At 36.3% G+C, this 12086-nt stretch overlaps 1 non-coding gene and 1 pseudogene across 2 annotated transcripts; one reads left to right on the forward strand and one right to left on the reverse strand.

The window, feature by feature from the left end:
- The first annotated feature begins 423 nt into the window (after window positions 1-423).
- LOC149008298 (small nucleolar RNA SNORD25) lies at window positions 424-503 on the forward strand. The gene has a single exon (XR_016175425.1). It is a non-coding gene; the product is annotated as a small nucleolar RNA SNORD25 (small nucleolar RNA).
- A 1633-nt stretch (window positions 504-2136) lies between these two features.
- LOC149008299 (cuscuta receptor 1-like) lies at window positions 2137-5887 on the reverse strand (annotated as a pseudogene). Its single transcript, XR_016174999.1, has 5 exons — window positions 5483-5887; window positions 5255-5407; window positions 4987-5179; window positions 4793-4870; window positions 2137-4377 (listed from the first exon to the last, which is right to left on the reverse strand). The product of XR_016174999.1 is annotated as a cuscuta receptor 1-like (transcript).
- Between the last annotated feature and the right edge of the window lie 6199 nt (window positions 5888-12086).

A 12086-nucleotide genomic window follows, 5' to 3' on the forward strand; every position in this document is an offset into this window, starting at 1 on the left:
ATAGGGATATTTATGAAAATAAAATGTGATTTAACTGTTTTCAGTGATAAATTGGACAAATATATCTAATGAAAATTCAATTTTGGGGTCTTTGTTATTGCAGGTACTTCATTCCCATTGAACTCATTCCCTTGAAGCAAAACGAAAGTATTGTTCTGTTTATTAATGTCGTCTCTCAGTACTTGCTTTGGCAGTTGGGGGTAAATCGGAGCAATTACATATGTTCCTCTTACCGAAAACTCATTGAATCTATGTGGGTTTTCTAGTTCTGAATCAATGATGATGAGCATAGAGACCTGAAAAGATGTGTGAAAATGATCCCAATTATATTAAACATCTAAGGGACTGAGTTGATCAACAGAGAAACCCTTGCATTAGTTATTGTTTGTTTTCTCTTCTGTTGTTCATTATGTGTTGAATCTCTTTATCGATGATGACTCCATAGACCTGTGCTGAATGCGGAGATGACCGCAACATATATACATCTAAGGGGCTGAGATAATTAATTTTACTTCTTTTTCTGTTTATTCTAAAAAGCTTCACTTTTTATCTTGTTAATATTGTGCTGCTTGAGTTGTTTCATTCATGTAGTATTATATCTGTGAAACCACTTGAATGTTCTTCTCGCTCGCAATCCAGTGTGATTACAATGTTGCATTGGACGTTGGAGACCTACATGTTTGTATTTTGGTATGAATGTACAATTTTGTTGGTCTCTAATGGCTATTTTTTTAGCTGCTTCATTCTGTTTGGGTGCTGTTCTGTTTTTGAGTCTTGGTTGAACTGATGATCGAAATTGTTCTTGACACCATTTATAAGTTGACTGAGAGCCAATGTTTAATTTCTATTCCTTGTATTTTATAAACTTTGTTATTTGTTACTTTGTGAACTTTTAAAACCTGTTAATATTCCTTATATTTTACAACCTTGTCATTTGTTACTTTTTTTTTGTTGTCTGTGGCTAGCTCCTTTATTCTGCTGGATTTCTAGACATTACTGAATTAAAGCCTAATAATAATCATTAGGTTCAGTGTTGAGCTTAGTCTGTTTGGTTTTGGTGTTCTTGCAAATTCAATAGTGGATGGACATTACTTTTGTACTGTCCTAATAGAGATAATGGTGTTCCCTACCTGATCCTCTTACTTTTTCCAGTCCTGCCTTCCAAAGGTTTGCAGTGCGTACTTCAAAGAAGATGGAAGAAGTTTCAAATATATATGCATGGTAGATTATGTGTTCCAAGTGTTCGTGTTGATCTAGGTGGATCACAATCAAGACATTGATGGTTTTTTGTTTGCAGCAATGCGGAGAAGGCAGGAATTGCAAGAACAGATAAACAAGTCATTGAAAAAATTTGAGGTGATTCTCATCTCAGCTTTCCCTTTAGAGGATGTGAATCACATACACCAATTACTAATTTGATTCTAATTTGTTGTAGTCACAAGGGAAACAATGAGGAGTACCAGTGAATTAGTATTGATATGAAGTCTATAGTTCAAATTAACCAGAGAATCCCAGCATCTTGGTATTGCAAATGAATGAACTGGTGCATTTTTTTTTCTTATGGTTTCTCAGCGCAGACACACAACCGTCCACATTTGCAGCCTCTTTCAAGTGGTGCTGATGAGTCGGATAAATTTAAGTGTTCTTAGATTAGAATATTATATTACCAGAATCTTATAACTCATTGGGTTCTTGGGTTCTCATTGATGGCTTTTTTACGACGGAAGGAGCTGAATGCTATGAACTGACATTGTTCACTTTCCTTTCTTATGAAAGCCCATCCAGAATCATTTCTTGATACAATTGAGCAAGGTTTAAAGTATCTCATGATGTACTAATAAGTATGCCAAATGGTGACGGCTGATCAATTTTTATTTGTTAGCAGTTCCAGGATCTAAAAGTGAAAAATGTTGAAATACAGATTGATTTTTTATCTCAGATGTCAGTTGTTTTTTGGGGGTGGAGATATGTATGGTTTAAGCTCTGTTAATATAATTCCGTCGTTGACTAGAAAAACTTATTCGTATGATTTGGAAGTATATTTACATGTATATTGTAAAAGTGACTCATGTAACCTGTTGGGGCGGTTCACAGGGGGGAACAACCTTTTTAAAACAAAACATTCACTTTGTCACCAAGAAAGAAAAAACACATACACTTGGATAATTTCTAGAGAAGCAAATAGAATCTACCATATGCAGGTATATAACCTATGGTAAATATAAGAGAGAAAATCATGAGATAAGTATATGCACTCTTCAATGAAGTGAAACCACATTCTTCTCCAATAAGGATTGATGTAGAGAATAGTGGCAATTCCCAACAAGCAAACCACATATGAAGCAATAAAACTAGCAATGAAGGCACTCATGTCGATACCAAACTCATTGTCCATTGCAGAAGAAGATGTTGTGGATCTGTTGGTTGATTCTCCATAGGTATTGGAGCAGTTGGTGCAGCTGGAAGAGGCCATAGATGATTGAACACAAAGGGATGGGTTTCCCTCATAGCTGTTGCACTCAAAAGTTGAGAATTGACCCTTCATCTCCGGTGTCTTGCCAGATAAATTGTTGTGTGCCACTATGAAGACTTCCAAATTGTTTAGTATGGCCAATTCTGAAGGGATTTCACCACTCAATTTATTATAAGACAAGTCAAGGCTTTCTATCTGTCGTAGGCTGGAAAAGGTTTTTGGTATGGAACTAGATAGCTGGTTGTGTGATAAATTTAAGGCATGAAGTCCATTTAAGGTTCCAATTTCATATGGGATATCACCAATCAGATTATTGCATGCTAAATCCAATCCAGACATATTAAAAAGTATGTCACCTTTGTATACCCAAGACCAACTCTTTGTCTTGAATTCTATTTCTTCTTCATTGAGATACCCAAGTATCCAAGAGTTGAACTCTATGTGAAATGTAGATTCGATATCTTGCTTCCTCCCAAATGAAATATTGTTCAGACATCGCGGTATGGATCCAGATAAGCTATTGTGGGAAAGATCCATTAAACCTATGTGATTCAATTGGCACAAATGATTTGGAATTGTACCATTGAAGTGATTCCCTTGCAACAATAGAATCCTCAAACCAGTAAAGCCAACACCCATCCAATCAGGAATACCGCCACATAGGTCATTGTTTCTTATGTCCAACGTTATCAACTTTGTGTTGTTGACAATAAGATAATGTGGTGGTAAGCTAATGAATCCATTTCCTTGCAAATGTAGATGCCTTAAACTTGTTGAATTCAATATTGACACCATGGATCCTGAAAGATTGTTTTGAGAAAGATCTGCAACTTCAAGTGACATGAGTGTTTGAAATTCCATTGGTATGTCTCCTTGTAAAAGGTTTCCCCCCATGTGAAGTATCCTTAGACATGTAAGGTTACCTATCCAACTAGGAATTCTACCTGTTATCAGGTTGTTACTGATATCTAACATCTCTAGATCCTTAGAATTGGATAATCCACTCAAGATATTTCCTGAGAATGAGTTGTTATCCAACTTCAAAACTAACAAGTAAGTAAAGTTAAAATGTGGAGGAAAAACATGGCCGTAGAATTTATTATTGGAAATTGCTAAAAAGAATAATTGGTCACAACCTAAGGCCATGTGCTTGGGAATTTCACCTATAAACTTATTATTGGACAAGTCTAAGGAATTCAAGAGACTCATATTACCAATTGATGCAGGAATACCACCTTCTAAACTATTCATTGATAAATTCAAAACTTTTACAGAAGGAAGAATGTTACCCATGTTCTCTTGAAGTGGTCCATCAATGCAATTATTTGAAATGTCTATGACCGTTGCCGTGGTGTGGACATATGATGGTATGAGAAAATTACCCCTCAATGAGTTATCTTGTAGGTATAAAATGTCCAACCTTGTATTGTTCTCGAGTAACCAATTTGGGAACATACCAATTAGGTTGCAATGGGAAAGATCGACTCTAGTTAACTGGTACTGGTTGGACAAGAATCTGGGAATAGCATTAGACATTTGTTTGCTAAATTTGCAATTCGACAAGAAGAGTTGCTTCAATTGGAAAAGAGGAGCCCAAGGAAAATGTTGATCACTTTCTATCTCTAATTTGTCTCCAGCATTGGTAAGGTCAATTACCTCAAGTTTTGAAAGGTTAGCAAAGGATTGGAATGTGAATGTGCCTTCAAAGTCATTGAATCCCAAAGAAATGGTTGAAAGTGATGAGAGGCTGCTTATGAGAGATGATGGGATGTTTCCTCTAAATTGGTTATTAGACAAATCTAATGTTGCAAGGGATGTCAGATTTTGGAGACATGGAGGAAGGTTCCCTTCAAAATTGTTCCAACTAAGATCCAACTCCTGAAGCCTTTTCATTCCACAGAAAGCTGCAAAAGTAAATGAAGTAATGAGTTACCTCTACCACTACAACAATCATAATGTCTCTTGGTGAGGTATCACTTTTTTGTCTACTTGGTCTTGAATTGGGGAGATTAAATCCTACCTTGGATTGCTTGGGAGGAGCAGCTCATGTGATTCCAACTCAAAGCATGCGCAACTCACTCGCTGCTACCCGCTCGCTGTCAGAGAATCAGAACACAAGAATCTCTTTGGTTTTCCGTCCTTATTGGTCCTCCTTTCATTTTCCGGTGCCTTGGGAGGGCCGTTTTTCTCTCCTGCGCGTTGGCTGCCGCGCCTTGGGTCGCCATCAACATCATTGTATGATTGTTAGGTGTTGTAATAATGCACGTTTAACATGGGTACGGTTAATTAACTACTCAATTCTAGATTATAAATTTTTACCTTGCATTGTTTGGGATGACCCGTTTAAGTAATTGAAACTCAAATCCAACGACTTCAAGTTATGCAGATTGGATAATTCTGCAGCAAAGAAAGAAAATTAGACACACAATAATTGATGCATGTATGTAACTGGTATTCTTTCATGAATATTGTTTCATGATCAGTAAAACATCTAGAGACATTAACTAATTTACCTTCTATATGAAGTGACCCTTCCAACTGATTGCCTTTGAGGGATAGGGTCCTAAGTGATGTCATTGTACTCAAAAATGGAAGTATACTGTTGTTAAAATTGTTATCATCTAATTGTAAAACCTCAAGAAGGTTTCCAGATCCAACTGTAACTCAGATCCAATGATTTCAAGTTATGCAAGGTAGATAGAATTTCTGCACACAGTAATATGACAAAGGAATTAAGGAATAATACCAAGTGGATTTCTCTTCATGCGAGTAGTTGTTTACCTTCCAAATGTGATCCTTCCAAGTTGTTAAATTGAAGGGACAAAGTCCTAAGGGACTTGAGTTCAGCCAAGGATGGAAGGATGCTTTTGTTGAAGAGATTTCCTGATAGGTCAAGGACTTCAAGCTTTCTCAACCCACCCAGTCTTTCAAAGCCTGCAAGATAACATATATATACATTGAACTTACCCATCAATGCATCCATGCATGCATCATATAAATTAAGTATACCTTCATTCTTGATCCAACCGTCAAATAAATTGTTTGATAAGTCGAGGTGTTGCACTTCTCTGAAGGTAGAAAATATGGTGACATTTAAGTAGCAAATACTTTTCCAGACCTAAATCTTCGAGGGAGAGTTGGATGACTCGTCCAGTGGTAGCATTACATTGGACTCTCTCCCAAGAACAACAATCACCCCTACTGCTGCTACTGTTGTTACTATTATTTCCTTTCTCCGAAACCCATGATGTTAAGTGATATCTCCAATTGCAAGAAGCCTTGAACTGTCCTTGATCTGTAGGAGAGCAATCCTCTCCTCTTCGAAGCACCCAAGACAACAGCAATGATATTGGAGTAAAAAAACTACAAGAACCCAGAAACACTTTGCTAAATTACACCACTTCATTTTTTTTCCCAAGCCAAATAGAAAATCCTACTTCCCAAATTTTGAAACAAATGGAAGTATAAATAAAACCATTTAGCCACCCCTTACACGGCAATAAGACCTGTTTGCATTTTGTTGATTGACTTGGAGTCAACCCAGGCACATAGACACAAATCACATGCACATCTATTGCAAGTTGCTGTTACTTAGCTTTTTGCTTTTCTAATAGAAAACCTTTTCTTGCTTTTCCTTTACTAAGTGGTACTTTTCTTGTGGAAAAAATGGAACTATAAATAGAACCATCAGCCACTCCTTACACGGCAAAGACCTGCTTTGGGTTTTGGTGATTTACTCAAGTCTACCAATTCACATCTATTGCAAGTTGCTCTTACATAGCCTTTTGCTTTTCTAATGGGAAACTCTTACTTGCTTTTCCTTTACTAAGTGGTACTTTTCTTGTGAAAAATCTAGCCATGGCACTCTAGCAAAAACAACACATATAAGTAAATGGTTCATAATCTTGAACGGAATCGGCAAATTTTGACCCAATCAATATCCACTGAAACTAACCTATTCAACTAGTTTTATGTGGATTGGAATCAACTCGGATTGGAAATGGCACGTATTGTCTAAAAAAAGCATATTATTTTCCTTTTTTCAATTACCTGTATTTTCCTTGTTTATCCATTATGATACTTTTTTAAAAATGATCCTGTTAATCTATGATTAACTAACTTGGCAGAAAAATTGAGATATCTTTTTACTTATAGTAATTAAGATTTGGGAAAATTTCTCTCTCTCCCCCCCCCCCGGGTACTTGGTCTCTAAATACTATCTTTCATAAGTTCCATCTCTGTTCTACCTCTCCTTCTCCCATAATATTCTAGAATGACCAAATTGTCTTTCATTTTTATCAGTTTAATAAAATAAAGAATGCATTCTCATCAAGGGTCAGAGAACGAAGTCGAGAAAGCGATTGCATAAGATGGAGACAAAGATTCAGTACTACCATTACCATAATTCAATATTAGCGGAAGGAAGAGGGATGGTGGTATACACCTTTTTTTACTGGTGCGGTGGGGTTGCAGGCTTTGGGTGGGGCATCTCAAACGGGGTGGTTTCTAATGATGGGGCAGTGGTGGATGATTTTCGATAGGGTGAAGGAGGAATCAAGGTATCTTAGTAATTTTTTCTCTTTTAATTTAATGGGAGGGTATTTTGGTCATTTAACAATGGGAGTAACTGAACTCTAACCCTAGCTGTTAAGTTAAGAGTCATATATAATTTTCCCATATAAGTGAGTCAACCAAAGTTTTGACCTATTTTAAGGGAGGCAAATGTAAGAAAACTCTTTTATATATGATTTAGGATTGAAGAGGCAAGATTCGGGTTTTTTTGAATCCCCTTCTTCTCTTCCTCTTCCCCTTTTAGTGGGCTCTTCTGCTTCCCCCTACCCTTTTGTGGGGGGGGGGGGGTTTTTCCCCCCCCCCTTTTCAAAAGTCACCCGATGCACACGGCAAGACTTGCTTTGGATAGATTTATGTCAACATGTTCTACCAAAAAAAAAGATCTATGCACTTTTTTTTTTTTTTTGATTGCCAACCCTAGTTTCCAAGGCTTTGCCCTGACTAATCCGGTGTTCAACCTAGATCACACACCTGGTTGTGGTGGGTGAGTCTCCCAACGGGGATTTTTTACATCCACAAGGTTTCGATACCAGAACCTTGCTTAAGTGGATTAAGCTGCTTACCACTTGGACCAACCCCCGTTGGTCGACCTATGCACTTTTATTGCATATTCCTTTCACTTGCTTTTACTTTCTATGTTGGTTGCAAGCTTTAGAAAAACAAATGAGAAAAAAAAAAAACAACCATAACAAGTAGGGGATGAAAGCTTGGAAGGGTCTTATCGGGGAAAAAAGAAAAAGAAAAAGAAAAAAGCTTGGGAGGCTGAGCCCCAAATATTATGACAACAAAACAGAAAAAAAGATATACAAATACCCCATTTGAGTCTCAATCAATTTCCATACGTTAAGAAAAGGGGTTTCATTTCTGAGCCTAATAAATCTTGTCTTTGGGGTGGGACCCCTACCACGTGTGGGATGGAGTTGTCCCTTCTCTACCCCATGGGTAGGTGATCCAAACTCTCTCTTTACCTTCTTTCTCAAGTTCTCTCTAGGGTTGAGAGTCTCGATTCTTCAGAATGAAAATGAAACTAAAGATTTTATTTTATTAGAGGCAATGCTATTAGGTTTAGGGGTGTAAACGGACCGGATTCGGATCGGATAGTGGTATATCCATATCTGCATCCTATTATATTCGGACGGATTCGGATGATAATCGGATAATTATTTTCTTAAATAGATTCTTTTAAATGGGCACGAATATAAATTGAATACAAGTTTTTGACTACCTGATTACATCATTACCTTTTTATTTGTGAGGGTTAGGTTTGAAATTTAAGAATTTAGCAACTTTGGTAGCTATTTTAGTAGAAAATCTAGAAAAATAGTCACATATCATAAATAAAATTTATAAAAATAAGAATAATAAATCTAAATAAGTAATCTAATCGGATAATTTTATTGGACGGATAATAATCGGTAAGAAATGGGTATACCATATCCGCATCCTATTAATAATCGGACGGATTCGGATACCTCTAAACGGATGCGGATGCGAATTCGGAAGCGGATTTCGGTTATCCATTTACACCCCTAATTAGGTTACAAGAGATTAATGACAATATAGGAATTATGAAATCATTTAACGACTTAACGGTATTCGCTAATGAAGTGCACTATTATGCAAATATGAAAGACATTTTGAAAGTCATTACCAATTTGACATAATTTTGAGTGTCTGTGTTTTTCATCAATTATCTTAGGACGTCTCCAAATTTTTTTTCTTAAAATTTTCTGTTATTCATTTTATTTCAAAAAGCATCAGATAAACAAGTGGAAGATGACTTAAAGGGTGCTAGAGAGCAAAGTTACTCTACCACGGGTTTATCAAAATGCTATTTGCAATATTTTTTCTAGCTTTTGATTGCCCCATTCTTCCAAGAGGTTTACCTTTTCTTCTCGCTGCTTTTTAAAAATACTCTAACAACCCATTCTCTGTATTAACCTAATAGCTAGTTCTTCCATTTATAATTTTTAATTCCTTAAGTTACCTATCTGTCTTTTATGTTAAATCTATTCCTATTGCAATGTGACCATCACTTAGTGGATTTTCTTTCCACCTAACCTGCTCCTCCACCCATCCACCCACAGCCACAAGATCCGTCTGTGTCCGAGCAGGGACATTGTGGGTCCTACACTCATGGGTCTTAGTATTTTCTTTGATTTTCCAAGAGAATGATTCCTTACAGGTTCTGAGAATCTGAGATAGTTTGAAGATTGATTCTTGGACTCGTTTGTATCAGTTTCTTTGGCAAGTAGTCAATCTCAAGATCATGGCTGGGGGAATTTTATGGCTAAGGTTATTTCTTATGTGGTTAATGAATTAGTTTTGAATACTCTCCCTAATAGGTACAAACATGTGTTTCTTTCTTCTTTGATTACATTTCTTTGTTTTTTTTTTCAAAATGCTTGTCATAGAATCTTCGTTTTCGACGCTTCTTAATCTGATCAACACGATCTATTAATTCCCGATCGATTCATTCCCTTGAAGCAATATCACCTTAACCTGCTATGAAAGACTCATTTCCTGCACTTAGGAAGGTTGAGAAGATGAAACCTAATCTTTTTTAATAACACAATGTATTAAATAACTGGGGGGCATTTTGGTCCCTTCACATTTGAAATTTGAATATACTTAATAGCGACTAACAGTGTTAGTCTGTTAGGACCCACACATAATATATTGCACTAAGGGGACCCAACATTAGTATGTGGTCCACTAAGGAGACGCACACGTAAAAAGCTCAAAATTTTAAAAACTTTAACTAAATTCGGCCATTGTAGTCGTTCCATGACCAAAACAATAATCAGATTGTTGATTTTTTTTTTTTTTTCTCGGCAACCTCACAATCCAAACCCGGATCGCTGCCTTTTTTTAATTCACCGATCAATTCCAATCTAACAAAGCACAATAAAAAATAAAAAAAAATTTACAAAAAATCATGATTCTAGATCTAGAATTAAACCTTCGATCTGTCAGTCAAAGCCTTTTTTGTTCTCTGTACCCCGATCCTCTCTATCGGGATCTTCGCACACTTCCGGCAAGGATCCACCGAACCTTGTTCTGATACCACTTGTTAGGTATACTAATGTATAACCATGAATGAGGGAAGAAAGAAAAAAAAAAAAAAAAAACACACACACACACACAAGAAGATTTAACATGGTTTGACAAAATCATGTCTACGTCCACCAGGAAAAAAATAAGTTTCACTATTTTAGGAAATCTCACACCACTCTCACACCCACAAATGCTACCTTTTGTTTGCCATGTTCCCTAGGTTATCCCAAAGAGACTATTTATAAGGAAAGCTAAAATCTTAATTCCAATATAATTATAATTTTAACCCAATACTAGTTATTGACCAAAACCCTATTTAAATTACAAATACAACCAAAACTCTAATTATATGGACCCGCACCTAATCACAACATTATCTTCCTCTACACCTAAAGAAGAAGAAAAAATACTCAAAAAAAAAATATATCACTTACTACCAATTATAGAGTAAGTTTGAAAGTTGCATCAATTCACCAAAAAATAAAAAGAGAAAGTTGCATCAGATGTGTTCTACAAGACGTTATAAAAATTATTGGGTCTTTCTTTTTTCTTCTTTTTCTTTCTTGTTTCCTTTAAGTTGCATCAGATACACATGGCAAGACTTGCTTTGGATTTTTGTGTTGATTGACTTAAGTTAGTTTATGCGCATCCAGCTACGCCGTATTCCTCTCACTTGCTTTTCCTATTCTATGTAGCTTTCTTGCTTTAGAAAAAAAAAAAACAAATGCACAAAAACCAGCTGGCCACAACAAACAATAAAAAAAATGAGCCCAAAATATTGTAACATAAAAAGAAAAAAGATATATATTCCACTTGATTTTGGATCAATCTACGTATGTTAAAACATCTAGTTCGCAGAAAATGTAGAACTGAATTCTTCATCTAAGACTGCATTCTCTACCCATAGTGAGAGAGGTGGAATAGATATACACTACATGTACGTAGGAAAGGGATCCCACCTGTAAGTCCTAGTAAGGCTTGTCTTAGAGGTGGGACCCAATCCATTGGGTGGTGTAGAGTTGTCCCCCCCCCCCTACTCCAGTGGGTAGGTGAACCAAACTCATCTCTATACCTTCTCTTTTCACAACGTCTCTCTAGGGTTGAGAGTTTTGACTCTTGAGACTTGAGATTACCAAGGGTATCGCGATTCACAAGCAAGAACACGAAGCTTAATGTAGATAGATGAAGAGTGCATGGAGGATCCATAAAATGAAAAAAAAAATGAAAGACAAGAGCTAAGAGGAGAGGTACTTATCCAAGGGATCTTATCTATATCTTCATTCTTCACCTTCCTTTCCTCTTAGTACAAAATCATAACAGCCATACCCATGTTAATTTTGCATGTTAAAAGTGGTACCATGTTCGTATATATTCAAAAAAAAACCCTAATTGCCCCTCCCTTAAGAAACTCCTTTATTTGAACTCCAAAAGTACACTCTTAATCTCATGAAGGTGGGTGAAGGGATATCCCATTCACTCAATCTTCTCTGTTTTCCGAAAAAAGTCTTTTACCTCCACACCCACTTGCTACGCCTTATCCAACCAATTCCACCCCTAGCACTTATGTTAAAGCCTACGCCAACTTACACCACAATCTCACTATCTAGTTATTTCTGATGCACAACAAAATAGCATCAGTTTGATAATTCATAGTAAAATAGTTTCTAGTGTTTCTTGCATTGAGAAGCAAAAAAATTAGCTGAAAATCATTTGATAAAACCATTTCGTTTTGCATGATTTTTGCAACATAAATTGAAATTTATGAAAATTTTTGCTTCGAGAAGTGTTGCATCTGTTTCTCAAAGCAAAAATGGATGCCGGTTGGTTTAATCGAGACAGTTTTAGAAGGGGTAGTTATGGATTTTGGCACTCTAAACATAGCAATGGCAAATTTAGTAAATTTCATTAAAATTTTCAAATTTTCTAATTCAAGAAGCCAGTTTTATCAAACGTCCAAAAGTGTTTCTGCCTCTAAAAACACTCT

Source organism: Hakea prostrata, chromosome 8, assembly GCF_041222555.1.
Source record: "Hakea prostrata isolate BN-2017 chromosome 8, UWA_Hpros_2, whole genome shotgun sequence".
NCBI lineage: Eukaryota > Viridiplantae > Streptophyta > Magnoliopsida > Proteales > Proteaceae > Hakea > Hakea prostrata.